General features: G+C 46.9%; 1 pseudogene; it reads left to right on the forward strand.

The window, feature by feature from the left end:
* The first annotated feature begins 8,681 nt into the window (after positions 1-8,681).
* LOC128561251 (small nuclear ribonucleoprotein Sm D3-like) lies at positions 8,682-9,159 on the forward strand (annotated as a pseudogene).
* The last annotated feature ends 816 nt before the right edge of the window (positions 9,160-9,975 follow it).

Here is a 9,975-nt window from a genome sequence, read left to right on the forward strand (position 1 = left end):
AACAATAACAATTACCACCAAAAAAAAAAAACCTGGGCATTGTGGCAGGCGCCTGTAGTCCCAGCTACCTGGGAGGCTGAGGCAAGAGAAATGCTTAATTGTTATTGTTGTGGAAGGCTTGTCCGGCAGCCAGGAACTGCTGCCTCTGATACCCCAGTGTTTCTCGCTCCCGCTTCATGATTGTCTCCAGCTCCTCAAAGTGCCAGAGTTTGATCTCCAACTTTTTTTTTGAGACAGAGTCTCACTATGTCACCCTCGGTAGAGTGCTGTGGCATCACAGCTCACAGCAACCTCAAACTCTTGGGCCCACGTGATTCTCTTGCCTCAGCCTCCAAAGTAGCTGGAACTACAGGTGTCCGCCACAATGCTTGCTATTTTTTGTTGCAGCTGTCACTGTTGCTTAACTGGCCTGGGCCACGTTCAAACCCACCAGCCTCGGTGTATGTGGTCGGCTCCCTAACCACTGTGCTACGGGCGCTGAGCCTGATCTCCAACTTTTTCATCTGGGTCTCTACCAGTTATGCCACCAAAGATTTGATCTTCCTCTCCTCGATGGCAGCCAAGTGCTTGGCCTTCACTGTGATAGCAGCCTGGGTGGTGGCAGCAGTGGTGGAGAGGCTGCCCTCACCAACGTCCTGCTCCACCTTTGTCTTCCTTTCCCCTCCAACTCAACCCTTCCTTCAGCACTTCCTCCTGCCCTTCTTTGGCTCTTTCTCCTTCTTGGGATCAACTATTGGGTCCCCATCACTCTTCTCTGACTCCTTGCTGTCACCTTCCTTCCCTTTCTCTTCATCCTTCTTGAGGGCCCCTCTCCTTTGCTTCCTCCTCTACATTGCCCCTTCTTCTCTGGGTTCCTTCTCCTCCACGGCCAGGCCTTCTGCCTGTGTCTCATCGTTCCCTTTCTCCCTGATCCATTCAGGCTCATGGAGGTGGTTCCCCAATGCCGCTGCTTTCCGGACTCATGGCCAGGTCTGCTCCTTGTCTGTCACTTTGGCTGCTTCTTTCACTTTCCCAACACAGGCCTCCAGTAAGGCTGTGTGTACCTCTTCCTTCATTTTGGAGAATTCCTCTAAGGCTGACTTTGGAGAAGCAGAGACAACTCAGGGATCAATGACAGGTAACAGTGCTTCCTGGGTTAACAGGCTAACAGGGTTACCTGACTGACTGAAGGGGATGTGCTAGTAGGCCAGAGGGCCCAGGGAATCCTCTAGGTACAGATCTTTCATGGGAAGTTAAAGAAAATGCAAGATGCACTCATCTGTGTGCATTTTCCCACATGTTTGGATACTTTGTTCCAGTCATCTTTGTACATTTCTAGTGTCTCAAGGAGCAGCAGGGTCTCCTGTCCTGTCCACTGTTTTTTGGGGTTTTTTTTGAGACAAAGTCTCACTATGTCGCCCTCCTCGGTAAAGTGCGGTGGCATCACAGCTCACAGCAACCTCCAACTCTTGGGCTTAAGTGATTCTCTTGCCTCAGCCTCCCATGTAGCAGGGACTATAGGCGCCTGCCACAACGCCCGGCTAATTTTTGTTACAGTTGTCAGTGTTGTTTAGCTGGCCCAGGCCGGGCTCAAACCTGCCAGCCTCAGTGCATGTGGCTGGCGCTGTAACCACTGTGCCACTGATGCTGAGCCTCACTTTCTTTGGAGTCTAAATAATAAACATGTTTTTTTTAGTCCTATGAACCTTTTTTTTTTTTTTTTTGAGACAGAGTCTCAAGCTGTTGTCCTGGGTAGAGTGCCATGGCATCACAGCTCATAGCAACCTCAAACTCTTGGACTTAAGCGATTCTCTTGCCTCAGCCTCCCAGGTAGCTGGGACTATAGGCGCCCGCCACAATGCCCAGGTTTTTTTTTTTTTTTTTTTTGGGGTGGTAATTGTTATTGTCGTTTGGCAGGCCCAGGCTAGGTTCTAACCTGCCAGCTCTGGTATATATGGCTGGCACCCTAGCCACTGAGTCACAGGCACTGACTGAGCATATGCACATTTTTTTATATGGATTTTAAACTAATTTTATTTTGTTTTGTTTTTCAGGTTGTGAGTGTACAAACAACTAGGTTACAATATTTGCATTTGCTAGGTAAAGTCCCTCTTGTAGTCATTAGTGTTCTGTACCCAAAAGGTGTGCCATATACCCTCACATTGTGCCCATTTAGTGAGCACCCCAATCTCCTCCCCTCCTCCCCTCTCCCCCTCACTCATTCCCCTTGCCCCCAACTTGAATTGAATTGAATTTTTCTCTTTTTTTTTTTTTTTTTGTAGAGACAGAGTCTCACTTTATGGCCCTCAGTAGAGTGCTATGGCCTCACACAGCTCACAGCAACCTCCAACTCCTGGGCTTAAGCGATTCTCTTGCCTCAGCCTCCCGAGTAGCTGGGACTACAGGCGCCCGCCACAACGCCCGGCTATTTTTTGGTTGCAGTTTGGCCGGGGCCGGGTTTGAACCCGCCACCCTTGGTATATGGGGCCGGCGCCTTACCGACTGAGCCACAGGCGCCGCCCTGAATTTTTCTCTTATGTGGATGTGTATTAGATTGTCTACTGGCTTTGTATTAGTATTGAATACATTGGATATTTACTTTTCCTTGAGCCACATTTTTTTTTTTTTTTTTGGCCGGGGCTGGGTTTGAACCCCCCACCTCTGGCATATGGGACCAGCGCCCTACTCCTTGAGCCACAGGTGCTGCCCTGGATATTTACTTTTCCATTCTTGTGATACTTTACTAAGAAGAATGTGTTTCAACTCCATCCAAGTTAATACATGAGATGTAAAGTGCCCATCTTTTTTTATGGTTGAATACATGGTACAGATATACCACAGTTTGTTAATCCATTCCTGATGGGCATTTAGGTTGTTTCCACATCTTGGCAATTATAAATTGAGCTATGATAAACAATCTAGTGCAAATGTCCTTAAAATAAAATAATTTTTTTTCTTCTAGGTATATGCCTAGTAATGGGATTGTGGAATCAAATGGAAGGTTTAATTTGAGTGCTTTGAAGATTCTCAGTACTTCTTTCCAAACAGGCTGTATTAATTTGCAGTTCCTTTTTTTTTTGAGATGGACTTCCAATCTGTTGCCCTGGATCAAGTGCAGTGGTGTCATCATAGCTCACTGCAGCCTCAGACTCCTGGACTCAAGTGATCTTCCTGCTTCAGCCTCTCAGAGTGCTAGGATTACAGGTATGAGCCACTGTGCCCAGCCAACATATTTTTGATAGCTGCTTCAAAATATTGCTCTGTTAGAAACAACATTTGGGGATGATCAGAGCCCAGAGACAGTTTCTACTGATTACTTTTATTCTCTTGAATTTGGACTGGATTCTCATGCCTGCAAAGGTGGTTGTTACCCTTACTTTGTGTTGGTTTACTAGTTTGCCATGGTGTGTTGCCACTAATGTCTCTGTTCATTTAGAAAAAATTATTGGTTTTATTTTTAAGTTTCCGAGGAGTGCCCCTTTTTCTGTGTAGCGTTAGGTTAGCCAGTTATTGGATGGAGGTTGTGCTCAGTCACCTTGAACCAGTGAGATCAGTCCTCTGCCAGTGGTTTTGTGTGCTGGAAGGAGAGCACGAAGCACAGGCCGTTTTCAAGTCTGGCGAGCTTTACTTTCCACTGTGCCCTCTGGGGTACACTCTGTGTAGGCAGTCTCAGAGTCAGCCATGAGTGTGGTTTTGGTCAGCCATGAGATCTGGGCTCTCTCTGCTTTTTGCTGCAAATGCATACAGCCTGAGCTGGGAATATGCTTTCCTCAATCGACTACATCAGGCTTGTAGAGCCATTGATCTTTGTACTCACTTGCCACTAAGATTGTCATTTCCACTGATATTGCTGGACATGGGCATTTGCTTCTCTAACTCAAATGAGCACCCTTCAGCAGTGAAGCTGTTGGTCCTCAGGGACTGCTCTGCCTTGGCAGAACCTCTGCTCCCACTCAGCTGGGAGAGGGAAGATGGAGCAGACCCAGGCAGGGACACCACACACTCCCACTGCTCCTACTCAGAGTCCAGCAGCTTTGAAGCACGTTTCTCAGGTTGCTGCATCACTTTGGTAAATTTTCAGAGCACTGAAATAGTTTGTCTTTTTTGCTTCAGAGATGCTTTTGGGATGCTTTTTCAGGATTTGTTGACCTCCTCACTCAACCATAGCCTGTTTCCCCAGGTGTGCTCCCAAAGATGCGCTAGGTCTTATTTTCAGGGGACGTCTTATCTTTCCTGTAAGTAGGTCTTATTTTCGGAGGATGTCTTATTTTCGGGGAAACAGGGTAGATGGTAGTCTCCTTCTTTAAGTATTTTTAAAAAATTATTTTATTTTATTATTATTTCTTCTTCTTCTTCTTCTTTTTTTTTTTTTTTAGCGGTTTTTGGCCAGGGCTAGGTTTGAACCCACCACCTCTGGCATGTGGGCCGGCCCTCTACCCCTTTGAGCCACAGGCGCCGCCCATTTCATTATTATTTCTTTGAGACAGAGTCTCACAATGTTGCCCTGGGTAGAGTGCTGTAGCGTCCGTCTATTTTTTGTTGCAGTTGTCATTGTTGTTTAGCTGGCCCGCCTCGGGCTGGAACCCACCAGCCTTGGTGTATGTGACTGGTGCAGTAACCACCGTACTACAGGCGCAGAGTCTTCTTTAAGTATTTTTTTTTTTTTTTTGTAGAGACAGAGTCTCACTGTACCGCCCTCAGATAGAGTGCCGTGGCGTCCGTCACACGTCTCACAGCAACCTCTACTCTTGGGCTTACGCGATTCTCTTGCCTCAGCCTCCCCGGCAGCTGGGACTACAGGCACCCGCCACAACGCCCAGCTATTTTTTGGTTGCAGTTTGGCTGGGGCTGGGTTTGAACCCGCCACCCTCAGGCATATGGGGCAGGCGCCCTACTCACTGAGCCACAGGCGCCGCCCTTCCTTAAGTATTTTTGAGCTTTATTTTGGGAAGTGGTTTAGTTACTTCGCTAAAGAGTTTCGGGGGAACTTAATGCCTTGGAAATAGTTTGATATTTTCAGGGCTTCCTTTAAACTTTGTTAGGCAGGACCAGAAGCAGCTTCAGTGTTAATTTGGCCCCATCCTGAGCAGCAGTTGCTATATGTTCTGTGGACTGTCCACTCTGGCTGTTGGGATTTCCAAGCTGGTCTCGCCTGTATGGACCCTGGGGGTTGTTCTGCCTGCTCTCTGGTCGTTCTTTCCCGGCCTCACACCTGCGCCGATCAGTACTCAGCCAAAGACTGTGGCATTCTCCGCAGATGTCTAGAGTTCTCTGTGCATTTCCCATGACTCTGGGCTGCGAATCCTACCTGCCTTGACCTTGCTGAAATCTGACCTCTGTCTCTTCAACTCAGGGAGACTATAAGGCTCTGTTTGAGTTCCCTCTTCCTGTGCCATGGCCTGGACATTCTCTCCAGGCAATAAGCTAGGCAGTTTGGGGGCTCATGTCATTTATTTCTCTCTTCTCAGCAGGGCTCACTGTCCTGTGCTACTGGTGTCCATTGCCGGAAAGGCTTAGATTTTGCGTGGCTTTTTAGTTGTTTACGATAGATGGGTGTATCTAGCCGCTGTTACTCCATTCTGGTTGGAAGTCCCAATTAGATTTTTGATTACCTCATGCTATGTCCCAATCCAGCCCCACTTCCAGCCCCAGTATGCCCAGCACGTCTGTTTTTTATTTTTCCCCAAATCTTTCTGAAGTTCCCCATAACAATCAGCAGGGGGCGCCTTCCTCCGTGTTCATGAGCATGCCTGCAACGTGGGCCAGCGGCAAGCATGGAGAAGGTCATCCATTGTCCTGGTCTTGAAACTCATGGCCATGGGCTCCCTGTGACCCCAATGCCACCAACTAATCTAGTGTCCACAATGAGACAGGATATATGACATCTTCCTGAAGCCCCTGGAGGTTTGTCTTCTAGGGAATGTGCTTTGGTTTGATTGTTCCTGAGGTTACCATGGGGATAATAATAATATCTAACATTTATTAAATGCCAATAATGTGCATGTAGGCACTAGGTTAAGTTTTCTATACCTTAGTCCTTGTGATAACATGAGGGTACTACTGTTATGCAGGTGTGAACCCTTTAGGAGCTGGTCTGTGAAGGAGTGTCTAGAGCAGGCATCCTCAAACTTTTTAAACAGGGGGCCAATTCACTGTCTCTCAGACTGTTGGAGGGCCAGACTATAGTTTTAAAAAAAAACAAACTATGAACAAATTCCTATGCACACTGCACATACCTTATTTGAAGTAAAAAACAAAACGGGAACAAATACAATTCACACTGCTTCATGTGGCCCGCCGGCCACAGCTTGAGGACGCCTGGGCTAGAGTGATTGGGGAAAGGCTGGAGGGTTCCTTGGGGTGTGGAACTATTTCAGTATTTGAACCACTGGGACTACTGCCCTCGCCTGTACCCACTGAGCTGGATGCCTGTGGGGCCATCACAAATGTGCTCTAATATGGGTGAGACAGAGTAGAAAGCTTGGCAGGTTTGTAATCTTTTTTCTTTGAGACGGAGTCTCGCTTTATCACCCTTGGTAGAGTTCTGTGGTGTCATAGCTCACAGCAACCTCAAACTCTTGGGCTTAAGCCATTCTCTTGCCTCAGTCTCCCAAGTAGCAGGAACTACAGGCCTGCCACAATGCCGGCTATTTTTTGGTTGTAGTTGTCATTGTTGTTTGGCAGGCCTGCGCTAGGTTCAAACCTGCCAGCTCCAGTGTATGTGGCTGGCATCTTAGCCGTTGAGCTACAGCCAGCATTATTACTACTATTATTATTATTTTATTTATGTTTTTGAGACAGAATTTCACTAGGTCGCCCTCGGTAAGAGTGCTGTGGTGTTACAGCTCACAGCAACCTCAAACTCTTGGGCTTAAGCAATTCTCTTGCCTCAGCCTCCCAAGTAACTGGGACTACAGGCACCCACCACAATGCCCAGCTATTTTTGGAGATGGGGGGTCTTCCTCTGGTTCAGGCTGGTCTCGAAACTGTGAGCTCAGGCAATTCACCTGCCTCAGCTTCCAAAGTGCTGGGATTATAGGTGTGAGCCACCTCACCCGGCCCAGCGATCTCCTTTCTTTCTTTCTTTCTTTCTTTTTTTTTTTCTTTGAGACAGAGCCTCAAGCTGTTGCCTGGGTAGAGTACCTTGGCATCACAGCTCACAGCAACCCCTAACTCCTGGGCTTAAGTGATTCTCTTGCCTCAGCCTCCCAAGTAGCTGGGACTACCGGCGCCCGCCACAATGCTCAGCTATTTTTTGGTTGTAGTTGTCATTGTTGTTTGGCAGGCCGGGACTGGATTCGAACCCACCAGCTCTGGTGTATATGGCTGGTGCCTTAGCCATTTAAGCTACAGGCGCTGAGCCACATCTCCTTTCTTAACGAGAGTTTACAGGCCTGAGTTCATTCTCTGGCCATGTCCCAGCACCCCTCACTTCAGCCACATTGAGCCTTTCAGCAACTTCTTCCTACCAGGCTCTTGGCCGCCTCCAGGTGTTGGCTGCCCTTTTGCCTCCTCCTGAGTTGTTTTCCAGCTTCTCTCTGCCTAACTTCTACTATTCATTCACACAGGTATCATTTCCTCCAGGAACCCCTTCCTGCCCCTCAGTCTTAGGTAGGGGCTCCTGCTTCCAGACTCCTCCACCGAGCCCTCCCAGATCCCCTTCTGTTCCCTCTCCTGAAGATTTATGTGATCCTTAGGCTCATGACTGGGGTTTTCTGATTTTTGTTTTTTTTTTGTTTTGTTTTGTTTGAAGTCTCACTCTGTTGCTCCAGGCTAGAATGCTGTGGCCTCCAAGCTCAGAGCAACCTCAAACTCCTGGGCTCAAGTGATCCTCTTGCCTTAGCTTCCCAAGTATCTGGGACTACAGACACCCACCACCACGCAGGGCTAATTTTTCTGTTTTTAGTTGAGACGGTGTCTTGCTTTGCTCACTCCTGAGCTTAGGCTATCCACCTGCCTTGGTCTCCCAGAATGCTAGGATTATAGGCGTGAGCCACTATACCTGGCATCGTGGAGCACTGTTTTTTGTGCCTCAATGGAAATGAGATAGACCTTAATGTGAGTCACATTAGGTTGTTTATATGAAAATTGTACTTTGCTTAATGACTTGTGATAGAGAAAAAATAATTTAAAAAAGAAAAATAAATTTATTGTATTGAGTTACACAGATCTCTAAACTCAAGCAGTTAATGCTAAGTACCATTTTTTTCTCTATTTTTTAGAGACGGGGTCTCACTTTACCACTGAGGCTGGAGTAAAGTGACCTACTCATGTCTTTCCATAGCCTCAAACTTCTGGGCTCAAGCAGTGCTCCTACCTCAGTTTCTGGAGTGTTTGGTCTACAGGCATGTGTGCACCATTATGCCCAGTTAATTTTTCTTACTTTTTGTAAACAGAGTCCTTGGTATGTTGCCTAGGCTGGTTTCCAGTTTCTGGCCTCAAGCGATCCTCCTGCCCAGGACTCCCAAAGTGTTGAGATAATGGGCGTAAGCTAGAGTACCCCAGTCCCAGCCCCAGTTCTCCTTCTTAGATAACTCTAAATCATTGTTACAAGTTTCTACTGGTATTTACTTCCATGTTGCTAATAACATATTGCTCTTTAAAAATGCATCACTTTCGGCCATTCGCTTTGCCTCAAGCCTACGCAGCATTCTCTGCTGCACTGAAGAGAAGGCAGGGAACTGAACTCTCTTCCTGCCGAGATGTCTATTGGTGTGCCAATTAAAGTCCTGCAGGAGGCCGAAGACCGCATTGTAACATGTGAGACAAACACTGGCGAGGTAGTCCAGGTATATGGGGGAAGCTCATTGAATCTGAAGACAACATGAACTGCCAGATGTCCAACATCACAGTCACATACAGAGATGGTCGTGTGGCACAGCTGGAGCAAGTGTACATGTGTGGCAGCAAGATCCGTTTTCTGATTTTGCCTGACATGCTGAAAAATACGCCCATGTTAAAGAGCATGAAAAATAAAAATCAAGGTTCAGGGGCCGGCCAGGGAAAAGCTGCTATTCTGAAGGCCCAAGTGGCTGTGAGGGGAAGGACGTGGAATGGGACGTGGAAACATATTCCAGAAGTGAAAATAATTTTCTCTGTTGGACAGAACTTTGCCCTTTTTTCTTTAGGTTATCTGGGTTCATGGCGTGGGTGTTTGTGCGTATGTCCTAGGTTTTAACATCTTTTTATTTAGATCAGGGGTAATGTTAAACTAAACTAAAAAAAAAAAAATTACTTTTGGTGGCACCTGTGGCCCAGTGGGTAGGACGCTGGCCCCATATACCGAGGGTGGCAGGTTCAAACCCGGCCCCCGCCAAACTGCAACAAAAAATAGCTGGACGGTGTGGTGGGCACCTGTAGTCCCAGCTACTCGGGAGGCTGAGGCAAGAAAATTGCCTAAGCCCAGGAGTTGGAGATTGCTGTGAGCTGTGACGCTACGGTACTCTACCAAGGACAATAAAGTGAGACTCTGTCTCTAAACAAACAACAACAAAAAAGGCATCTCTTTCAAATATTGTCTTTTTTGAGACAGAGTCTCATTATGTTGCCCTCAGTAGAGTGCTGTGGAGTCACAGCTCACAGCAATTTCCAACGCTTAGGCTTAAGCGATTCTCTTGCCTCAGCCTCCCATGTAGCTAGGACTATAGGCCCCTGCAATGCCCGGCTATTTTTTGGTTGCAGTTGTCATTGTTGTTTAGCAGGCCCTGGCTGGGCTTGGTGTATGTGGCTGGCGCCCTACTCAAGCTATAGGCACCAAGCCAAATATTATCTTTTTTAACAACAACTTTATTAAGTTATAATTTACATACCATATTCATACATTCATTCATTCATAATTCATACATTCTAGGTGTACAATCCAATGATTTTTAGTATATTCACAAGAGTCATGCAAACATCACCACAATCAATTTTAGAATTTTTTTTTTTTTATAGCCCAAGTTTCATTTTATCACTCTTGGTAGAGTGCAATGGCATCACAGCTCACAGCAACCT

The sequence above is a fragment of the Nycticebus coucang genome, chromosome 12 (genome assembly GCF_027406575.1).
Source record: "Nycticebus coucang isolate mNycCou1 chromosome 12, mNycCou1.pri, whole genome shotgun sequence".
Classification (NCBI taxonomy): domain Eukaryota; kingdom Metazoa; phylum Chordata; class Mammalia; order Primates; family Lorisidae; genus Nycticebus; species Nycticebus coucang.